The 24980-nt window shown below is 37.7% G+C and overlaps 1 protein-coding gene across 4 annotated transcripts in view; it reads right to left on the minus strand.

The window, feature by feature from the left end:
- The window catches only part of LOC129724857 (RYamide receptor-like), a 309108-nt gene that overhangs the window by 244264 nt on the left and 39864 nt on the right, over positions 1–24980 (minus strand). The gene's annotated exons all lie outside the window — the stretch shown is intronic.

The following is a 24980-nucleotide window of genomic DNA, read 5'->3' on the forward strand; positions in this document are numbered from 1 at the left end:
GTCGAATCACAATATCGAATAGGTGTAAACGTGAACCAACATTGCATTCGATATATCAGCTCGAATCAGATGAAAATATCAGATAGTCTAAACATACCTTTACTAGACATTAAATTAGGTGGTGCCGCTGAAGTTGAAGGCTCCATAATAAAATTTACCGAATTTATGAATTTGAAAACCAAGACACTGAAATCACATAACGATCTAAATGAATACGAAAAGATGCGGAAGGCGACGAATGTTCTTTGCTTTTCCTCATACAGCAAACTGTGTGCTTTACTTTTGTATGCAAATGAGTGCGAAGCAAAAGCAATCTGTAAACGGACTATTGTTAGCCGGAGTTTGATGGTATGAATTTGCTGCTAGTATTTGACACTTCAATTAGTTTAAATAGTTTTATGATCATAAATTGAAAAGGGCTGAATATTTTTAATATTGTTTTAAATTTGCAGAAAGTGATAAAGTTTGACATAATTGAAATTTCATAAAGATTTGTTTACTGTTTTCTTGTTTAACACCTATTTTAAAACTTTTCATTGATAAATTTTGTGATTTCTGCCCAAATTTATGTTTTATCCTTACGGATTGAGTACGATATCATAAATTTTCATTAATGGGGTATCATGGTTATGATTAAAATTAATCTTGGATGAAGTTTCAACTTCAAAAATAAAAACTAAAAAAATCTGCTATCACTTTTTTCACTAAAGTGACAATTTACGCAGTTTTGCGCTACAGCGGACATTATGCATTCGAAAGCTTACGTTTTTACCTAAATTTTGAATGCAGTCACAACCGTGGCAAACTGCGGCAACTAAACTTTTAAGATACTTTTCTACAAAAAATTACGTTTTTTAAAAAATTTTTTAGTGTCAGTCCTGCAATAACCAAATTATACAATATCTAATGAAAAGGGTTTGTTTTGCACAATATTTACAACAACTTTTCCTTTGACGTCAAAAGAATTCAAGCTATCATTAAAGCTACAGAGTGTTTCAAAGCAATGTACTTTTTTTCAAAAAAAAAGACAAAAAACGTCAGTTTGCCAAGCTTTGAAAAATCATAAAAAATTCAGATTTCATGATATTGTGCCCAAATTTTGGATTTAGAGACTTGAATGTTATAGCAATAAAGGAAAAATATTATGAAACAGCTAACGAAAAAAAATCTTTTTGGCTGATGGCCAGCGATTCCCCAGTGTGCATTGTTTACCAAAACGAATCCTGCTGCAAACCCTAGCCCTTTTTTCCAACATCCCAGTGATTTCTCGTAGAAGTGCAGAGGTGTTCTCGGCTTCCAATGAAGCGAGTATCACGTTAACATATTCCTATACAGTGCTTTTTCGCTTTTATCAACAGTCGTTTTTATCACTACTCGCCAAATTCACGCTCGATTTTCTCACGGTTTTTTTTTCGTTTTTATCACACTTTAAAAAAAATATTCAAATAAGAATGATGTACTTTCAGTTGCAGAAAATGTATTCGAAACATCATTTTCATTTGTGCCTTGTGTCCTTGCATGTGTATAGTTTTATGAACTCAATTCATTTGATCAATTTTCTGAGGCAACCAAATCATATCTGTTACAAATAATTTGTGTCATAACTTTGAGAAAAATGAACCGTGAAATACGTATTTCATCGACTTTGAAGCAAAAATCACGTATTATTCGAGCAGTTGAGAAAGAAGATCTGTTAACAACCTAAAAATCCCTACAGTTTGGTCCACATAGAGCGTGGTTTTAAAAATTATAAAATCTAGCGTTTCCACAATTTCACATAAACAAGCATTAGACCCTGCTAGCTATGCTAAAGAATAAGCAGTACAATTCATATTGATATTGTATGTATAATAGCCATGAAAAAGTCCGCGAAAATTTAATGGAGAAAAATATCAAAAACTTACCTTTTCTTGTTTATTCATTTGTGTCTTGGACTTATATTCCATTCAACTATGCAAGTGTATCATTTTACTCAAAATATCATAAATTTCAATTGAATCCAACACAAAAAAATTAATTTTTATCATTTCGCTAAATTCACGGTTTCGCCAAATTCACGGTAAAATTTTTTTTGACCGTGATAAAATCGAAAAAGCACTGTACACACTCCTTCATTGACCTGCATTCGTATGCGGCCGGCGCTGGTATTGCCTATTAAAAAGATTAAGGTCACCAGTTTTTACACATTGAGGATGGATGTCATGGATGGATCCGTTGGTTCTCTGTGTAAATACAGCTGCTCTGGCAAAAACTGAGTAGCAACCGCAGGCGGTCAATCATGCTCATGCTCATGCTCATGCTCAAATGAGCAATGGTCCATCTGTTCGTATTGCCCTAACCTGTGCAAAATACACTACAGTTAATATTTATTTGGCATTCCGTCATAATGATATGCCCTGATTCACAAAGTTTCTTTAATTCACTCGGTTATTGGCTGCCGTGTACTTCCCGTCAGATTCCGCTCCACCTGGCGTATCCATCTTGCTCGTTGCGCCCTTGGTCGTCTTCTTCCTATTTGATACGAGGCAAACACCACCCTAGCGGGGTAGTTGTCCGGCATTCTAGCAGCAAGCCCTGCCCAGTGAATCCGGTTAGCTTTAACCACCTTTAGCTACCACCTAATACCAGGTTCGCCGTAAAGCAGCGTGAGCTCATGGTTCATCCTCCGCCTCCATATTCTGTTCTCCTGCACGCCGCCGCACAGTGGGGAATCGCTGGCCATCGACCCAAAAATGAAAATGCGAATTTCATTTCAATTGTATCTTGAAGTATAGTTGTATACTATTGAAGTGTCAGAATCCAAATTTTTAGAGCTTTATGACAAAATTTGAATTTTCTATGGTTTTTCAAAGTGTACTGAGTCAGCGTTTTTTAGCGTTTTTCTTGAAAAAAAAAAAATGCAATGTTGCGAAATTTGCTGGAGCCTCAAGGGTAACTTGTAAATTCCGAGCACTGGCAGATCTTCCTCGAGCATTGTCCACGCTCCATGCCTGTAGAAAACAACCGGTGTTATGAGCGTTTTGAACAGGTCTTAGTCCGTTCGACCGCAATTACTTTTGGAGGCCATAGTAGGCGCGACTTCCGCTGATAACACGCCTCCAGATCTCATGGCTGGTATCATTGTCCTCAGTTACCAGCGGGCCAAGATAGATAAACTCGTCGAGGTACCTCAACCCGTCGATGGTAATGCTACTGCCTAGGCGTTATCGGTTAGCTTCGGTTCTGCCGACTAGCATATACTTCGTTTAAGACGTTTTTAACTACCAGCCAATCCTCGCTGCTTCCCGTTTTGGTCTGGTGTACTGTTCTGCTACCGCCGCTGTTGTTCTGCCTTCTGCCTACAATGTCCATGTCGTCAGCAAAGCAAACGAATTCACTGGGTTTGTTGAATATCGTACCCCGCGTGTTGATGTTCGCTCGATTCATTACACCCTGTGGCGCAATGTTGAATAACAGGCAGGAGAGGCCACCACCCTGTCGAAGCCCCTTGCGGGAATCAAATGGACCAGACAATCCACCTGAAATCCGCACACAGCACTGCGTCTCATCCACCGTAGCCTTTATCAGTCTAATCAGCTTCTCCGAAAAGCCGTTTTCTTTTTCCGGTCGATAGTGTCAAAAGCGGCTTTAAAGTCGATAAATAGGTATTCACGGCATTTCTGGAGGATCTGCCGTATGGTGAAGATTTGGTCCGTCGTAGATCGTCCTTCCACGAAGCCTGCCTGATAACTTCCCACAAATCTGTTGGCTAAGGGTGAGATGCGGCGAAAAATGATTGGGGACAGCACTTGGTAGGCGGCATTCAGGACGGTGATCGCACGATAGTTCCCACAGTCCAATTTGTCGCCTTTTCATAGATAGGGTAGATAACCCCATCATTCCACTCACTCGGTAGCTGTTCTGTATCCCAAATTCTTGCAATCAGTTGGTGCAAACAAGTGGCCAGCTTTTCTGGGCCCATCCTAATAAGCTCCGCTCCGAGGCCCTTCTTCTCAGCCGATTTATTGTTTTTCAGTTGCTTGATGGCATCCTTAACTTCGCCTATCGTTGGGGCTGGCACACTTTCTACGTTTGCCGCATAGACGAGATCGCTTGCTTCGCTGCCATGGTCCTTTGCCTTGGCGCCATTCAGGTGTTCGTCGAAGTGCTTCTTCCACCTTTCGGTCACCTCACGATCGTCCGTCAGAATGCTACCACCTTTATCCCGGCACATTTCGGCTCGCGGCACAAAGCCTCTGCGGGATGCGTGGAGTTTCTGGTAGAACTTTCGCGTTTCCTGAGAATGATGCAGCTGTTCCAGCTTTGCAAACTCCTCCTCCTTCAGGAGGCGCTTCTTCTCCTGGAAAATTTGGGTTCGTTGCATCTTTTTCTGTCGGTGTCTCTCCACATTCTGACGAGTGGCACTGCGCATCTTAGCCGCCCTCGCTGCATTCTCCTCGTCCATCACCCTCCTACATTCGCCTACGAAACACTCCTTCCGTTGGGTTCGTCCCACATGTCCGATGACGTTCTCCGCTACGCTGTTGATGGCTGTTTTAATTGTGTTCCAACAGTCCTCGAGAGGACCTTCCTCCAGCTGGTCCTCTTCCGGCAGCGCAGCGAATGCGCGTAGTTTTCGGTGATGTTAGGTTGCTTCAGTCGCGCGAGATCTAACCGGAGCGGGTGTCGGTACCCAATGCTGTTCTTAACCATCGCCAGATAGTGGTCCGAGTCGACGAAAGCGCTCCTATAGGATCTGACGTCGATGATGTCTGAGAAGTGCCGACAAACAATCAGAACATGGTCGATTTGTGTTTCCGTCTGATTTGGTGATCCAGGTGTGCTTGTGTAGGAGGTTGTGCTGGAAGCAGGTACTACACACGGTCATGTTTTTGGAGGCGGCAAAGTCGACGAGTCTTAGGCCCATCTCGTTGGTCCGCTAGTGCGCGCTGAACCCTCCAATCACCAGTTTGTATTCCTCCCCCTGGCCGACCTGAGCGTTTAAATCGTTGATGACGATCTTGCTATCATGTTTTGGGCAGTGGTCGTACTCACAACTGCGCGTAGAGTTCATCCTTGTCGCCTTAGGTACTTCCGAGGTGAGGGCTGTGAACGTTTATGATGCTGATGTTGAAGAATCGGCCCTTGATTCTCAATCTGCACATGCGAGGGCTGATTGGCCACCACCCAATCACCCGTTTCCGCATCTCGCCCATCACTATAAGAGCTGTTCCCAGCTCAGTTGTGTTACCACAGCTCTGGTAGTTTGCATGGCCATTCCTGCAGCACTACGTCGTCGAACCTGCGGGATTTCAAAACTTCGAAGAGCACTGCTCCCTTGGAAATTGAGAGATAGGCAGTTCCACATCCCGAGTTTCTAATCGTTAGTCCGTTTTCGTTGCATGGGTCTGTGCCGATTGTTCCAGTCCGAATTTCTTTGTTCCTCATTCATTACTTGTGAGTGTTTTACGGTGGCGGCCTGTAAGGCCTGCGCACCAACCCGCTGTCTCGCCGGAGGACCATCGTGCACAACACTGTTTAGAGTCCCACGTTGGCATAAGGACGATAATCGGCCGCACCTAACCTGGAGTACAGACGCCGTTTTGAGCCGCTCCCAACATGGAGGACAGACGCTCGGAAACTCGGAAAAGCCCTCCTTCCCTGTCAGCATACAACCAAGTTCCCACCGAGGTAGGTTATCCGATCTTCCCTTGGTTGATCGTATCCCAGCTGGCACCGCGTGGAGGTTGGGTTAGGAGTGGCTGGATAAGAGGCTAAAAACCACGTTTGGGGTCTATTTTATTCCTGTAGGTGCACTTGGCGGGGTGTGTTTCTATTGAATTGGTTCGTTCATGTGACCAAAGTAGCTTCAGGTTTTTATATAGGAAATTTGTTATTTTTTCACCATCGTTCACTCCAAATTAAACAGCAAGCTCAAATAACCCGCGTTATCAGCGCAATATTTCAAATCACACTTCAATAGCTTGTATAACGAAGGATACTTACTTTATAAATGATATCTTCCTCGCTAAGTGACAGCGTTTTCACACTGAATTTATCACCAGTGGAAAATATTGCCGAAGGTCACGCAGCCCTGAGTGAACGCTGAAATCCTTCCGGCAATCTGCGCTGATCCGCGCCAAGCTGATTTGAATATTCTATACTTTTTAATATTTTCGTACCATGTATCAAAAGCATTATTTGAATATCGGATCAAGCAAATGTGTATCTCAAAGCGCACACAGGTAAATCGTTTATTCTCTCGGCACAGGTGAAACCTCAATCCACTAGGCGCCAACATCACGCCGATTGGCACCGGCAAGAAACAGTCGGATATATTTGTTTGGCTTACAAAGGAAAAACCAACAATCAATCGAAAGTTCACTAGGTACCAGGCGGAGAGGTATTTATTTTCACTGATTGTTTGCACCGAAACTGGTGGCGATGGATAGCAAGCGCTTTCCGGTGAGGCAAAAAAACGAAATGTAAAGCAACAGAGGCTCGAATTTAATTAACATGAAATTGATTTGGTGATAACACTTTCAATCGATGTTCGAATCGAAATAAAAAAAAAACAGGATCAGTTGGCAATTGGGGCAGAGAAGTAAACTGGTTTACTATTTGATGACGTCATCATAGAAGCTAGCTGCCAGAACAACAACAACACAAAAAAATCAATCTTTGTCCATAAAAAACATCAGCACATGTTTATCGCAGCTTCTCTCGTATTATCATAAAAATGCCAATATTTACATCATAAAAGTTACTGCCCTTCTGTTTCCGCTCGAAAGAACATTCCCCAGCAATCTGCTGAAGTTAAGTTTTTTTAGCCTGCCCACATGGCTGAATCGGTCAGACTGAGGAAAATAAATAAGAAACAAATCGAGTAGTTTTACTGTTAGAAGAGATAGTTAGTTTCAGAAGTTTCAGAAAATCCCAAACCAGTATTTAATTCAAAGTAATTAAGGTTTTAGTCACAACCGTAAACCTCATTTTATTGGAGTTGTGTTCCATTGAATTGCACTAATTGCAATCTAACAAACTGTTTCCGACTCATGTTCCGGTGTATAATGCACTGTCCTGATAATTTACTGGAATGGAAAAGTTTCTACGTTTGCCACATTAAGGTGAATAATTGTATTCTATTAGTTTTCTGTGAAAGAGATGCTTTAAAAAGTATTCAAGTTTTCTACCTACAACTCACGGTGACGGTCGCCATATAATAGTTATGCCGCTGTAAGAAAAATATGACTCAAAAAGAATATTTCTCTATCAGTCAGCATTTCCTACTCAGCTCGTTTTGGACACAAACCCGCATTGGTAAACCTCCTCATTGGATACGAATTAAAGCGACAAAACGAAGGAAGAAGTCCCATCTTTTCGTCGTTCCGATCGAAAAAGTTCAAAGTTTATCACTGAACAAACTCGTCACTCGGCACTGTCACAATGACGGAACAGGGGCAGCAGCAGCAGCAGAAGCAGTCGAGAGCAAACACAGGAAATGAAAAATTACACCCCATGATGTCATGTACCAAGAAAAGTATACAAGGATTGTCCTGCCAGAGCCGGGCCAAGCCAATGATACGCCCTTTGCGCGTTCGTTCGGCAAAAGCTTATGTTCGCTATCCGTTTCGGTATGCTGCAAGCTAGTGGGAAGTAAGCTAGTAAGTAGCTGCTACTAGTATCCAGCCAAGACGGGGGACCGACTAATCTTGTCCGTAAGCCGCAGGGTCAGTCGCTGCACAAATGTGAAAATTTGATATATATTAAATTTTGCTTCGCTCCACTGGAAAGCGACAATTGAAGCGAAGCAAAACATATATTTACTTTGGAGGGAATCGCGCGACGTGATTTACAATTGGAGTTAAGAGTAGCGTAAAGTGGTTTTTATTTGAAGAGTGGGTTTATTAGGTCGGAAAGCGAGAAACCGGTGGTAATCTACTCTGAAGAAGGGTATTATGCAAGCAATTGATGCGAGAAAAGGACATCAATCGAATTATAAACTTTCTGGCGTAATGAGCTTTCGGGAGAATGCTCTAACTTTTCTTGTAAGACCTGGTTTTGCGCAACATTTGACATAACTTTCCGAGAAACAGTTAATCGCATTCTTTTTGGAGTCAACAAAAAAGTTAACTATTTTATCATCCTCCGGGTGATTGGTCAATAACGTTGGGTTGCAGTTTTGGTGAGTTTAAGAAAGTTCGGTGTATTCAAATTCGTTTGAAGCGTTGTTCAGTGAGCTCAATTTGGAGTTATTATATTTTTTTTTTCTTTTTCCAGGCTTCACCGATTTTGTCATTTTCTATCACATGCGAATTAAATTTCACTTTTTCACGACGGCTGAGAAAAAAATAATACTATTGTAGGAACCGGCATTTTCAAAGATCGGTATGTTGGTGTTGCCGAGCAAGAATCCATAGAATTCATCAATGATGCTTGTATTGGTGTACTTTGCACTGTGCAAATCGGATGAAAGTGAAGCAAACAAACAACTGTCAAACTCGTTGCATTTGTATAATATTTTCGTCATTCGCTAGCTTATTTTTATGCGGGTTTTGTTCTTTTTCTAAGAATTATGTCTTGACACTTGAATATTTTATTAACAGTATGAAGCCACACAAAAATGATTATATAATTAGATTTGTTTACCATCCGTAGTAAAAGTGAGAGTGAATGCAATTGTGTGAAAAACACCCTTCAGTGAAAGCCCCACAAACAAAGTCTCGGGTAAAAATAGGCTGCAGCTTACTGTCGCGCTCGAATAAAAATGGTAAGATTTATTAGGAGGTTTGATATTGATATGAGCAGATTTGTACATAACTTGAGCCATGAACCAACAACGACCGTGTGAAGGTCGAAATGGGCACGGTTTCGATTGCTGTCCGAACATTCCTGGCGTTGAAATTTCTATCTTCCTTTGTAAATGTCCTAGCATTGAGCGAATAGTTCGGGAAAAATTGATTTCTTGTAATGAAAGTCGACCAGATTATTTGGGAGTAGTGAGTGGAATCTAACCTCAAACTTTCGCGAGGAGTATTATAACCAGAGGAGATGGAGAAGGATAACCATGGAAACAAATAGGAAACCCTTGCAATTGAAGCCGAAAACACTGGTTCCCCTTGAAACAATCTCAAGTGGTGCAAAAAAGGTTCATTTAATTTTAATTGCCTAAATTTTCCGTCATTACGGCTGAGTAACTTCCGATACGACACTTTAGCACTATGCAGTGACCCAAATCTGCCAAAAATCCCTTTCCTGTTTGAATTCTGTAACGCCTAGTTTCGCGTTACGAAATGTTGCTCAAAGGCACATAACCTGGTTGAAGGAGGTAGATTAGCCTATTGTTCACTTTAATAACCTCCATCGCAGAGTACAAAAGAGTTTGCCATTTTCGTGACCTGTTTCTAGCTTGCAAAGCGAATTGATGATGACGATAAAGAACCTCTTAGTTGAATGTACGTAAATCAAACTATTCTCCCCCTGTGCATTATACACACACAGTCCTTTAAATTTCGTTGGTCATAACCTAAAACAAGTAGCGCAAAATGGCGAGAAATAATTTAAGCTGTAAATTGAAAATTAGGATCAAGTGATAAGTCCGCTCAAAGGTTAGGCTCTACAACACGAGACACAATGAGAAACGAAAAATTTAAATCAACTTAAGCTCTTTCTATTTCGTGCGCATATTTTTGCCTCATCATCGACTGATAGCCTCATATACCTAATTCTTCGGTGTCATCGGAAAATCAACGAAAACGACGATGTCGTCCGTCATATTTTTGCACAGTCACGTCACCATTTCGCTGTTGCTATCCCGTCGTCGGTCGTTCGGTTCGCGGAAGGTGCTGTGCTGCATCCGTATTTCAACAGTAGGTACGCAAATACTTTAGAAATGCTTGGAATAATATAATCACAGGCTGCTTCCTAGGAAACAATCACGAAACAGACAAATTAATCTGCTGTGAGAGTGTCTTCTTTCCCGGCTTTTTTTTAGAACTAGCAGCCTTTCCTTGCAGTCTCCAAGCGATCAGTTTACTAATTTTCAAAGAAAAATGTGTTGGCTTGGCAGAGAAATGATACTGTGCTCAAAGCCTTGAAGACTTCATTAAGCAATGCAAAAGTTTCGTCAAATCATCTTTTCAAACTTTGATTGCGAAGCAAATGTTGTTAAGCATTTGTTTCTAAAGCTGGGTATCATTTTCCGCTCCAATTTCGTTTCGGGACGATTGTACACCATTTATGAGCAGACAACTGGATCCATTTTATGTAGGATTATTTATTCACACGTATTTTTTTCATAATGTTTAACTCATATTGTACAGCATTTGTCTGTTGTTTCAAGAACAGCCACCTTCTTCGTCACTTAGTTCATAGTTCTTAGACCGTACTCGAAAAAATACAACAAATATCACCAAAACTACGAAAAAAAAAAATCTTCAAGTCGGATATAAATGTTCGCAACTAGGTCTTAACCCTACCCATCAAATCTCGTACAACACTTGCACCACATTTCTCACACACTTTTTTCAACTATTTCTTTAAATCCTGGTTGTTTTTCAAGATCTTCCTTGTTTTCCGGAGCTTTGGTCATTGATTTTGTCGTCATGCACGGCTTGCTGAATTTGAGTATTATGAATAATCAAAAAGTATCAAAATGTTACAAATGTTACAAATCCAAACATGGAAAAAAGTCAAGAATTTGAAAGACTCTAAATCAACGAGTCAAAAAGTCCAAATATCGAAGGCCTGAAAATATCGAAGACAAGAAAGGGAGAAAATGCACAAAAAATACCCAAAACTTAAAAGTACAGTAAAGATGTAAAAATATGAAGAAATCAGAGTTTGAATTGAAAAACGGTTAAAGGTAAAAAGTGAGTGGGAAAAGAAAAGTCAAGAAGTGAGAAAATGAAAACATTATCAGAAGAACAAAGTGGTGAAATGTAAAAACTGTAATTAGAAAAAAAATCAGAAATACTCAAATATTTCTGGTAAGGTAAAAGTGTTAATGTCATGAAGTTAGAAAATCCTAATATCAAAGATGTTGGCTTTTATTACAAAAGTTCTCATCAATGACCAACGTAATTCTAATTCCCTAACAAAAAAAAAAAGATTTGGCAAGTTGAGAAGTCGACAAGGGTCGTTTAAGGGTTTGAAAGTACAAAAACCAAAGATTCTTGCAGTTTTAAAGTTTACGTCGAAAAAGTTTTTTTGTGAATTGAGAGAGAAATGAAAAGTAAAAAGTAAATAGAAATAAAAAACTAAAAACATGAAACTATGAAGAAGTCAAAAGGACAAAAAGTGAGAGGAAAGAAAAAAGTAAGAAAATGAAAACATTTCTAAAAGAGAAAAAGAAAACATAAGTAAAATTTCAGAAATACTTAAATTGCAAACAGTTAACAAAAAAAGAGTATAAAAAGGTAAAAGAAATCAAACAGTTGAGAATTCAAAAAAAAAAGGAAAAGTTGCGAAGTTTTTTTTTTTCTTCATCTATAATTTATTTGACACGGCACAAATACAATTCAATGTTTAACGGCGCCAATTATATCTGGTAGTTTACTTTCTAAAGTATCTTAATAACTAAAAGCAAATTTTTTATCCTCGCTGCCGACTACGAGCTGAAACTAAATCTAACTTAATACTAGAATATTTTGCATTAAAAGCACAGGTTTGCTGTTTGATGGTTTTCATTGCCATAGGTAAGCAGCATATTAAATTTGTTCCGCTGCTGGGCCAAGATATTACGGACTGGCATATTGGGTTGTTTCCATCGGGCCTTGAGAGTATCGTGCGGGTCTGATTTCTGTTTCCGGATCCGGGGTCTTAACGTGTTCTTGTCGTTTGGTTGGATGTAGGCGGAAGGGGATAGGACTAAACTGGGGCGTGGATGGATTTCAGGAAAACGTATATAAGGGACATGTAGGATAGGTCACGGCTCGCCAAGACATCACAAACAGGAACAGCCGGCTGCCTACCTTCGGCCTGCAGGGAAGCTATTAATCTAGACCTGGCGTCACGGTGTACAGGGCATGACCAAACAACGTGCTCTATGTCGTGATAACCTTCACCACAGGCACAGATACCACTTTCCCCGAGCCCAACACGACGGAGATGCGCGTCAAAAGGTTGCGAAGTTGAATATCAAAAAATACGGAAACCAAAAACATTCAAAAATTCAAAACTCAAAGATTCAAAGTGCTAAAATGTCAAAAAAATCGAAAGATAAAAGTAACAAAGTGGAAATGAAAAATACTTAAAAAGTTTGGAAGGCTCCAAGATCAAAAATTTAAATCCTAGTCTAGTCTAGTCTAGTCTAGTCTAGTCTAGTCTAGTCTAGTCTACACTAACACAGCCAGTACTTGAAAGGATCCTGGAAAATGATATCCACCATTTTTTTTTAAAAAATGATTTCCATACATTTTTCTTGTCAACGGCCAGGCCTGCTGTGTAGCGTAATATAATATAATATAATCTAAGATCGGGGACAATCCGTACCAACTGATCCGTATGTAAGAAGTAATATACCCAATTCGTTGGGAGTGATAAAGCTAAGAAAGTACACTCCTTTGTTGACCAATCTGCTGGGATGGAACATAGGTATTTCCTGCTTATGTTCGGGTTTCAAAACCAAGGATATAGCGCCTTTACTCGCTTCAACTGTTACGGTTGGAACTTGAGTACTAACTCTAGTCCTAGCATTTTTAGCTTATGGTTATAGCGCCATTACTCGCTCTCTGGAAGAAATATGGATTAGTAAACAGGAATAAAAAAGAAAAAACACACCTAAGATACAAACAAAGTTTGATCGATTAATTATAACCAAAAATGATCAAAAGTAGTGCTGTTTCAAACGTATTACTTTAAAAAAATGAATTACATTTACATTTTTGCATTCATTTAGACTCTACATGTCTGCTGTATGACGAGTTTTGCTCCAAGTATAACATTAGTGAATACTCGCTTGCTCTAAAACACATGACACTTTTCTTAAGTCATGAGAATCTGGATCGCGGCTTTAAGTTATATGCAAACTTAGGAAAATCGAAAAAAGCAAAGCCGTGTTGTCACATTTGGACTCGGAACCCGACCCTCCGTCCATCACACACATACCCCATAATCAACCGTCAAATGTACAGGACAATTGCGGGGCCAGCGCCATGATCCCACCGACACCTACAGTCCCTCCCGAGCCGAGAGTCGAGCACACGCATGTGGCCCGTCATGCCAGCATCGCACCTCGAGACCAGTTGGGTGGAAAATTTACTTGGTTAAAAAAGCACTAACCTTCGAAAAAATTACATATAACATAAATATTCCCGCGCAGTCACTCATATTATAAATAAACATTTTTGAAAATATTAACACAATGCACTTATCTTATAGGTATATCGAGTCAGCATGCAGCGAATAAAACATTTCGTTACTTTTTCACCACTCGCACACAAATAATTACATCGTTTCCTTGGTGATGGTTGGTACTTTCAAGGAATAGCGCTCCGCCACCGGATGGAGTTGCTGCTTCAGGAACTATCATTATGCAAATCCACTGGATTATGACTGGCACAACGTTGATCAATCTCGTTTTTCCTCACTTGGCACCGGTCCTATTTCAAATGTTCACATTTTCACTTTTTCCATCGAATTTCATCAATTTTCCAATAAAACGTGGACGCGGAAAAAAGACGTCTTTTCGCGAAGCATGGATTGCTAAGTTTTTTCCAAGATCAAAAATTTAAATCCTAGAGAGAAAAAGTCAAAGAATAAACCAAAGAAGTCAAAACATGAAAACATGCAGAAAAAGATATTGAATAGTTTAAAGGTCTAAAAATCAAAAACTCAAAAAGTCAGTACGTAAAAAAATCCAAAATTCTAAAAGTTCAATGATTAAAAAATCGAGATGTAAACGAATCTAAAAATTGAGGAACTGATAGCATTTCTAAAAGTCTAGAAGTCTGCGAATCAGAAGCCAAAGAAATCAAGAAGTTAAACAAAGAAAGGTAAATCTTCTAAAATTTAGATATTTAAAATGCTGAAATTTTAGAAAATCAAGAAGCCAAACAGATTTTTTTTGTTTTTGAAAAAGTCAACAGAAAGTTCTAGAGTCAATAAATCGAAAAGTAAATAAATTTAAAATTGCAAAATGTAATAATGTCAAATACTTTAAATGTCAAGTGGGCAAAAAAGCAAATAATTCAAGAGTAAAAACTCAAACAGGTCTTCAAATCAGCCAAATAGTCAAAATCAAATAGTCAAGCAATCAAATATTAGAACAGTTAAAAAATTGAAATTAAAAACACATCAAACATAAAAAAATCGAAGGGTCAAAAATATCAAAGACAGAAATCAGAATGTTAAAACGAAAAAATGTAAAAAGAGCTAATGTAAGTATTAATAGAGAGAGAAAACAAGTACAAGAATTAAAAACAAATTACCAAAAACATTAAAGCAAAGAAAAAATGTGAAACTATGAAGAAGTCAGGGTTCGAATTAAAAATTAAAAAAGGTAACAGGGAAAAGGATAGAGAAAATAAGGAACTAACAAAATGAAAACATTATATGTAAAAAAAAACAAAGTAAAATGGTTAAATATAAAAAAATAAGTAAAAATTCATAAATATTCATTTGGAAAACAGTAACTAAGAGAAAACACAACAAGAAAACTACTGGAGTACGGGTAGAGTTAAAAAGTGAATGAGATGAAATTGAAAAATCTAAAACTCAAAATTTCGGTAGAAATCTATGATTCTAGCAACCGTGTACGTGAAAAATTCAAAGAGTTAAAAATTCAAATACCGAAAACAAACATTTTTTTACCGAAAGTCAAAAACATTTTTACCGGAAAATCAACAAAAAACCAAAGATAAAAAATAAAATAGAAAACAATCGAAAAGTTAAAATAAAAAACACAAAAAAATACGGGAAGACTGAAAAAAGTTGAAAAGTTATGATTAAGAAAATAAAAAACATCTAAAATGGAAAAGTTCAAATGAAAAACATCAAAGAAAAAACGACACACTTAAAGTCAAGTTTATTTAAATAATCAAAACGGTTTAAAAACCAAAAATTAAATGCCCGAAAAATAACATAGCACAAAGGTTTGAAAATAAAAAGATTCAGCATGCCAAAAAAGCAGAATTCAAAAATGTCTAGCGAAAAACAGTTTCAAAATCTAAGGGTCAAGTAATCAAACAGTCAAATAGAATATCAAAAAGTTTCAACATTAACTAGCTCAAAAATTAAAGTCTATGGGTCTACAAACAAAAATCTAAATCAAAAAATAAACCTCAATATATCAAAGATTTAAAAAAGTTAGAATATAAAAAAAGCAAAAAGGAGCAATGTCCAAAATCGAAAAAGGCACATAGTTAAAAGTCACAAAAAATCATAAATCGAGTCAAAAAGTAGAGATAAAAAATAAATAGTCTATTAGTCAAAAAATCCAAACATAAAAAGATAAAAGATAATAGTCAAAAAATCCAAACATAAAAAGATAAAAGTCATAAAGTTATAAACCATAAAGCCATTAAGTCCATTAAAGTCAAAAAGCACGAAGGTCTAAAAGTCGAAAACTTTGTAGAGTATAGTTCTTTTTTACACGATTCTACGTACCGTGCGTTATTTGGAAAAATGTCGCAAAAAACCGCGTTATTTGGAAAAACGTCGTAAAAAAGAACCCTGTAAAATAAAACCGTGTAAAAGTGTTACTTACTGTAATAATTTTACGCGAAGATGAAAAATCGTGCAAAAAAAACGTGTAAAATAAAACCGCGTTATTTGAGAGAACGACGTAAAAAAAATCGCGTTATTTGGAAAATCGTCGTAAAAAAGAACCGTGTAAAATAAAACCGTGTAAAAAAAGACTTCACTGTAATTCAAGTGGGCCAAAAAGCAAATTATCAAAGAGTTAAAACACCACAAAATCAACAGGTTAAAATGTCGAAAAGTCGAATAACAAACAAGCAAAAAAAAAATAAAAAATTCAAAAAATTAAAGTTGATAGGTTCAGAAGTCAACAGATATGAAGTATTTGATTCATGAAGTCGTTCAACCAAAAAGCCAAATAAAGTAAAAATTAAAAAGTGAAGAGCCCAAGAAGTCAAAAGAACAAAAAATAAACAAGTTGAAAAATTGAAAGCTTGAGAGCTTGACGACTGCTCAGTGCTCATTTTGTAGTTGCTTCTCCGTGATGGATTTAAGCTAGTGAAGTTGCAGTTGGACCACGTATATGGCTACCATAGATTAGTTTACCATCTTATATATACATACAACAATTCAGTAGCTGCCGCTGTGTATAGATCTATAACGGCGCCGGCTACGTCCTTACGGTCGTAAGAGTAAAGAAGGAGTTTATAAGGAAGGAAGTGTAACAATCGTTGTTGCTGGAGACCATGCTTGTCTTTTCTCCTCAGAAAACCTCTAGAGTGCAGGAGAACAGCTTGCTCTGCGAAAACAACTGCTCTCACACTAAAGAGCAAATCAACGCACATGCTAGAAGAGAGCGACAGACAATTTTTATCTGCTGAGCCTCCTGAAAGCACTGCGGTGAAATCTGGAATCTCTCACTTGCGAGACAATGAACTATGGTGTACTTCCTCACACGTATGGACATCATGCACAATGCTTACACAGCAGAGATATCTGCGGTGCGTTTTACAGTTTGTTTCTTGAGCATGGCAGAAGAGGAAAAGAGATTGGGAGAAAAGAATAGACTGCGTTGCTCGTTCAGGTCGAGTTTACCCTGGTTGAATTCGTTTTCGCGATGTAGCAACACGAGAACTACACTTTTGCCCGGTAGGCTCTACAGAGAAACGCAGAAGTACACCGCAGTATTCCGGACTACTCGCCAGTGGACACTGTGGTGTACTTCTGCATTTGTTCTGTAGAGTGATTCACCCCTCTTGTTTCTATCAGATGTGGGGTGAGCTGGAAGTGTGTTTGTCTCTCTGTGAGTTTGTTGAGACACTTTGGAGTGGAGCAAGAAGCAGTGTGGTGAAAGCATTTGCTAAACGCAGGCACGTACTGAAAGAGAAGAGCGCGGTGAACTTTTTCTCCGCTCTTTCCACATACTGAGGAGAATGACAAGCATGCTTGAGACTGAGTTTACTTCCACGATTGCGGCCGAAAGTAAGGGTTTGTGTCACCGTGGTAAAGGAATCGAACGACGCACAGTGCTTTGAATGTAGGGTAAGACGGGACAAAAATCAAAACTACACGATTTTGTCGATAAAACATGTTGATGTAACAAGGAAAGTTGTTCGTTATCTTCAGAGCTACTAAATTCATAAGGGTCTTATGTGATTCACTCAATCACAAAACTGTCCCAAACACCAACGCACTCATCCTATACCAGAAACCGTTAATCTCTTTGTAAAAGTTGTACATTGTAACGAAAACTGCGGTTTCTATGTTTCACTTACTTCTACATAATTGCAAAAGTGACTTAAGCGCAATTATAACGAAAAAAAATATTATTTTAGGTATTATTTCAGATATTCTTCTATGTAATATTTTTATTATTTGTTATATATTTAATTACCAGAGTAATAAATAATTTTAAAATTCTTCATGATGCATATTATATTATCAAGTCAAGTTTTAGGTCATCTTCAGACGAATTGGAATAGTTGTTCGAAACGGGTGCAGCAAATACTAGTTCTTCTGGGGAGTTATTTTCAACTAGTTCTGCAACTCGTCGTTTTTTAATTCTAGTGAGCAGCTTTCAAAAAGTTTCTAAGGACGCCCACGAGAAGAAATGTGGTTTTATTCATAATTATTATTCTCTCCGAATCGAGGAAGAGCAAGCGGTGACTTCAACCAAATTTCATGCTTTTCCATGAAATGCTTTTTTATTCTATTACATTTCTCCCATTTCGAGTTCAAATTCGAATGTTATACAGCAGAAAACTTGTGCAATTTTTTTATTAACATGCTCAACTGTGTCTTCTGGTAGAGACGATGTCAAATATCGAAATACACATGATGTTCTTTTGCTTACATTGCAGTTAAACCACTTCTCAAAAATCTGCCGGTTCACGAGCGATCGGCATTGACATAAACAAAATAAAAAATCTCGTAAAGTTGCAGGAAGTTGCAGCTAATTTTTATATATTTTGTAGAGGACACTTCAAACAAACTTTTGATATATGTTTTAGAGAGGAACTCGGTGGAACTTTTTTTAAAACGCTAACAAAAGTTTGAGTTCGCGTTTTTTCAAGGTTTATTACCTTCACCAACTCATCATACCGATTAATCATACACACAATTGAAACCAAGTCTCTCTACCAATGAAATATATTGCAATAACCTTGATCGTTATTTTCCATTTTATTTTGTTGGAATACACGAAGTAATTCAGTTTTACCAACGTTTAGAAAACGCGCGATAATTTAGCACGAAATGTGAAACTTATGATTCCTCTGGACGCTGATGCTTGCTATGCTTGTATTAGTATTTGTGATGCTTCCCAAAGCTTACCAACACTTGTTCACAACCCAAGAGATATCTGTGAACACTTCTGAGTACCTGGTGCATCCAAATAAAAAAGAAAGAAAAACGATTTTTGTCTATGACTCAACGCATTGTGCGACGTTGCGAAAAACCGCGAATAATGAAGTGTACCCTCAAGAAAGTAAACGCACTTCTTTAAAAGATTTACATTAGGGTGACAGTGGAAAGGGTCATGTCAAATTTCGAAAACCGACCATGTACATTTTGTTCTTTGGCCCAAAAAAATGATCTGTACAAAGCGCTCAAAGTTGTAATTTTTCGACCCACCAAAATGTACCAACCAGGGAAAAACGAATTTTTTTATGTTGAATGACTTAAAAATGCATAAAACGTCGAGATCTGGTGTTATCACGAAAAAAAAAATTTGAATGAAAGTCGACCTTCTGGAACTTCTGGGTAACCGAAGGATTAATATGGCATATTTTAGAACTGAGCAAGTCCACGCTACTTCGCGAATCGACTCTGATCGACCATTTCCGATTTCGCTGAAACTTTGCACAGTTGTTTCCCGTTGATGAAGAGGTCGTTCTGTACTATCAGTTCTCCAGGTGAACTCACAACTGCTGTTTCAAAAGGGCCTATCAAAAAATGTGACTGATGAATGGAATATTTTGCATCAGAAGAACGACTTGCTTGATGGAAATGGTGTCTTCAGCAGAGTTGTAGGTAATAAAATAAAAATATTTTTTTTTCTGGGCCGAATATTTCAAATTTTCACAAAGTCTAAAATATCTCAAAAAGTATTTTTTTTAAATCTAATACGGAAAGCGAAAAATAAGCGAACTAGAAAGATGATACAGATTTGGAAAATTATACCGCATCCAGACGGGACTTGAAACCGCAATCTCCGGGATTGCGGATTTGCGGGTTCAATTTGGGAGATTGCGGGTTCGCTTATTTTCTGTTTTCCCTACTGCACACATTGTCTGCTTATTGAACTCGAATGTTAACGGGTAAAAGCCGTTGTTAAAAATAGAAATTCAGTTCGAATAATAAGTTAAACTTTTGTGTGTAGTTATAGCAGCTATTTGGCTAATATAGGTCGGTATGATAGCATGGCAGGTATAATAGATTAAATAGTTAATTATACCACAAAAACAGCGCGTTAGATTTGTATCATGCTCTTAGCGATTATTTATAACAACAACAGAAAAAATTCTCAAAAATAAGTTCTGAGTGAAAATGATAAACTATTCAAATGTTCATAACTTTTTTTATTTTTCATTTTACCAATACCAAATTTTGACAGATAGTAGTACATATTGTCGTCTTCAATGTGTGAAAAACGGTATACATGTTTTTTTTAGAATTTCAATTTTATTACCTACAACTTTGCTGAAGACACCATTTCAATCAAACAAGTCGTTTTTTTGATACAAAATATTTTATTCATCAGTCACATTTTCGGATAGGCCTTTCTGAAACAGCAGTCGTGAGTCAACATGACCTCTTTATCAACTGGGAACAACTGTGCAAAGTTTCAGCGAAATCGGAAAGGACATCCTAAAGCAAATATTTATTTTTATTTATTTTCCATGGAATGCCTCAACTGGCTTTTGAAATGACTGAACTCGTTCCAAACCAGATGTTGATTATTTCAATGTTCATTAGTAATCTTAAACTTGATTTTCATTAGGGTAGCTCATTAAGAAGGTCGATTCATGGACATTTTTTTTCGGGATAACACCAGATCTCGACGTTTTATGCATTTTTAAGGGGTTATATACCTTTTGAGTTTTCAAAAACCGGAAAAAAATTATTACATTATCTTCAAATACAACATCTTGAGAGCATTTCCACAAATTTTCATAAAGATCTGAGCAATAGGAAGAAAGTTAGAGCGAGTTGCAACGCGCCTCGCCACGGCCGCATAAGCTAAACTTGAAACTTTACTCGCGATTATCTCGGAATAGTTTTTTCCGGAAAATGACTTTGCCGTGATCCTGATTGCGGGAAAACTACTGAACCGATTTCCTTCATCTTTTTTTTTAAATTTTCGTTATAAAATTCGCCGGTCCTTGAATGATCGCTTTTTGAAACATACAGTTACATTTTGCCGCAAAAATTTTTTAATGCAATTTTTTGCGCTCAAAACGTGCATTTTTTGGGAAAAACGTTCCCGTTTGCACTGAAAACAAAATACTCATAAAAGCGATCATTCAAGGACCCGGCACACTTCTAAACTAATGAAATAATATGAGTTTTTTGATTTCGGTTGATCCGCTGAGTCTCTATCAGGATCACCGCAAGCCTCTGCAAAAAAATAGCGTTTCGGGGAAACGACCATTACTCCAGTAATAATTGGTATATCTCAAAATCAAACGTATTTTCTTGTTGTTGATAAACTGTGCTTTCAGAAAAATACCTTTTTGATGCAATGAAAATGGTGCTATGCACTTAAAAATAAATTCAAACTTCACTCATTTTTCTCGACCAAAAAGGTATATAACCCAAAAAAAAATTGATTTTTCCAATTTCATGACCTCCCCCCTTGGTAGATTTTCGAAAGTCGAAAAATCACAAATTTGAGTGCTTTGAGGCACCCCCAAATCATGTCCGATTGAGCTGAAATTCTGGACAGATCATTTTTTTAGACCAATGAACAAAATGTACATGGTCGGTTTTTGAAATTCGATGATGAACTTTTTTCTACATAGTCATTGCCACCCTAATATACAGTGTATAGGATTTAGATTAAACACGATAAATATAGACCTAACCCTAAACAGTCGAATCGAGACCGAATTACTGTCTGCATCTCCACGATTGCGGTGGAATGTAAGGTTTGCGTTGTTTTGTCACCGTGGTAAGTGACGTTATCGAACAGTGTTAAGCTCGAAGCTAGCCGATACGAAAACGAACATCGCGATTTTATGCGAACTAGGTGCGTAGTTTAAGCTTTCGAAAACCATCCACCACCCGAAGCATCCAAGTATTCGAACGTTTGTCTACATATTACCAATCCTGAGTACCGTAAACCGGGGTGAGATTGTGCCATTGTGAATAAGTTTCATTGAATACTTATCCAAGAAAGACTAGTCTTCTGACCCGGAAGAGATGGCCGACAAGTCACGGATTGGATGACTCAATCTCAACCCCGGCTGACTGTGCTTTCGAGAAATCAAACGCACTTCGGCAGACATGGTTCTTTGGAAGGCAACCATTGGATTATTTATATAATCAAAAAGTCATCAGCCAAAAAGTAGGTCAGAAAATCAAAAAGTTGAAATTTTTAAAGTACAGAAGCTGAAATAAAAAAAAACATGAATTTATACTTCAAAACGTTAAAAAATCATTCAGAATAATTTTAGAACTACGAATTTTTTTCTTTTTAAACCAAAAATTCAGCAAATGAGAATGTTAAAAAGTGAATAAGATAAGAGAGAAAAGAAAAATATAGAAAGTCAATAATTTAAAAATCAAAAATTGAAAAGTAAAAATCACAATGAAGCAAAAAGTTAAAAATGCTAAAAAGACAAAAATGTTAAAAGTTAGAAGTTGTTAACTGTCAAAAATCAAAACATTACATTATCAAAAAGACCAAATTAAAAAAAAAAACAAATGTCAAAATATCAAAAGATCAAAATATTAAAAAATCTTAATATAAAACAAAAATATCAAATTCAAAATCCGAAAACCTTAAAAATTTTAAAAGTCAAATACTAGAGAGTCATAAAGGCAGAAGTTCAAAATATCAAAAAAGACTAGTAGTAATCAACCATGGTTCTGATGGCAGGTGCGCGAAACCATTTCAATTGTATTTAAAAATTTAAAGTTCAAATTAATGATTTTAACTAACCATAAAAAAGCGGCATGTTTAGCTTTTAGTTTCTGTCGGAAAACAAAAAACGACCCGAGAAATTATGCAGATACCTCAAATCTATCAAAACATGCCTTGTACACTTGCAGAAAATGCATACTTTCATTCGTTAGATTCTTCCCACATATTTTCTCAATATCCAGGTGTAAGCCAATCAGTGCAAATATGCTGATAATTCATTCGAACCTGCTTTTTTCAAGAAGGGGAAAGCCTGGCAGAAAAGGGTTGATTTAATTAAAATGAAACTTTCGCCGTGTAACAAAGTTAGAGCAGGGCAAAAAGAGAAATCTCGTACAAATTTGTGCGCATCATCCTGGGATGGGATTCTTATTGCCCATGCCAAGACGTCAAATGTTACGAAGTTTAATTAAATCTCTGACACATTAACAGGAAGAGGTTTGTGAGGATGTCATCCACCACCAGATGGCACTTCGGGTCATTAAGTTTCGGGCAATCTACATAAACAATATTAATTTGCAGATGTTGGTTTGCTTCCTATTTGCCTTGTGATGAGAAAGTGGCGGTATGTATCATCACCGGAACAGAGACGCCTTTTGGTGTCAGTTGGTTATTTGGTTTCAAACTAAAAGTTTATTCTTCAAACGTCTCTGTCTAAGTAGAATCTAGAATGTATCTAATACCTTTACTGACCCCCAAAGTAAATCAAAAAGCCTTCCAGACAGTGAAGGACGTCTTCTACCGATCGTGGAGCAAAACAGGAGAAACTTTCGTACCCTAGACAACGCCAGCGATGATGGCAATGTTCTCTTTTCAGTCCTAGACGTGCTACAGAAAAAAAAACGGCTCGAAGTTTAATTGAATTAAAGTTCACTCCCGGATCCCAGTTTATTTCGAATTGCCGCGACCAGGTCGACGGTTGAGGGATCAGATTTACGTTGTCTCCGCATCTACGTGCTCTAAATAATAACGAGCCAACTTTGAAGTATGTATACATACACTTGAAAACATAATTATATAGTGTTACATTTGATGGGCCTGCGAACAATGTTTAGTATGGAAAGCGAAATAGGATATGTATGCCTTAGCTCCAAGCTACGATTAAATTACATTACCGTCAAGTTTGGTACTTTTGTGTCACCTGTTAGGTTTATGAACTGACAGTGGTAATTAATTATGGAACATTGTTTTCGGAACCCATGGAACTCAATTTGATCATCTTCCACTGAGATATACCTAACATGTGCAAACACTGGCAGGATATAAAATCATTAACTATATTTCATAATATTGTTTGGATTCAGAAATAGCTTTCAACAAGCTTCCCATGACTGAACCCCGCACAATACTTCCAGGACCCGAGGATTACAAGCCCCTGTCCCAGCTCACAACATCGTGGCTTAGCAGAACAAATCCATACATGCTGCATATTCATTCGATGCTCATCAGACGACCATTCAACTACAAAACACTGATTGAATAATACATGCTAGTTTTAAGATAGACTTAATTTCAGCTCGTAGTCGGCAGCGAGGATAAAAAATTTGCTTAAAGATTTTAAGTCATCAGATATAATTGGCGCCGTTAAACATTAAATTGTATTTGTGCCGTGTCAAATAAACAGAGCCGGATTTAAGGGGGGGGGCCCAGGGGGCCCGGGCCCCCACATTTTTGGGGCCCCCACAAAACGAGAAAAAGTTCTTTTCTCTATCAAAAATGAGATTCAATCAAAAGTTCAATTTACAGTAAGAAAATTTGAACAGACCATTTCAATCTGAAACTTTCCTTCAGTGTTATTTTTTCGCGAGCGCCAATATCACAACCACATCCATAAGATTTCACCTTCGATTCTCTTGGAATGACACACATTAACACACCATTTGAATCGAACCAGCGCGCATGGGAAATCAAGCAGGAAAGAAGATAATCCACAAGTTTTTTTAATACATTGCTGTTGATTCCGAAAATAAGTTTACCTATCCGAATCAGGGATACTAGATTTGCGTTGCAAAATGCAGATTTTCAGAGTCCGTGTGCAGATTTTACTGACCTGCAGAAGTGTGTAGGGGTAAACAGGGTAAGACCGCCCTGCGGGGTAAGACCGCCCACTGTAGTTTTACTACCAAGTTATAAAATAATTGAAAAATTTCTTTAACGTGTCTATCACAGTATAATTACATAACATTTTGCACGTTTTTCTGTTTTGATAGTGCGCGAACGGTCGCAGAAATAATCAAAAACAACCTTTCAGCTGGCAACCAGTCAATGCGCTATTGTTTTGCGGCAACGGGACTTAAGGTTTTTCAGTCTAAAAATCTATTGTTTTGTTCGTGAATATACGTTTAATCGCTTGCCTGAATCTATCTTCTTTCGGGAATATCGAAGGCCGTGAGTAATCTTGTAATTTTGACTACTTTTTCGGTCAAACATGAAAATGTTCCACTGGGGGTAAAGTCGCCCACTATACAAGGGATAAAACCGCCACGTATCCAACTGCTTGTTGTTTTACTTCACGACCCAAATGCCTCGACACTACAAAGGGAATATTTACAGGATCAGTAAAGGAACTTCAAGCCACATAAGACATCGATGTTAATCGACCATTTTCGATTTGGTTGAAGCTTTTCTAGTAATATATTTTAACAAGACTTATTTTTGAAAAAAGTAAAACTGTGTGAAAATGGTGTTAATGAACCAAAATAATTTTAGAGCCATGACG

The sequence above is a fragment of the Wyeomyia smithii genome, chromosome 1 (assembly GCF_029784165.1).
Source record: "Wyeomyia smithii strain HCP4-BCI-WySm-NY-G18 chromosome 1, ASM2978416v1, whole genome shotgun sequence".
NCBI lineage: Eukaryota > Metazoa > Arthropoda > Insecta > Diptera > Culicidae > Wyeomyia > Wyeomyia smithii.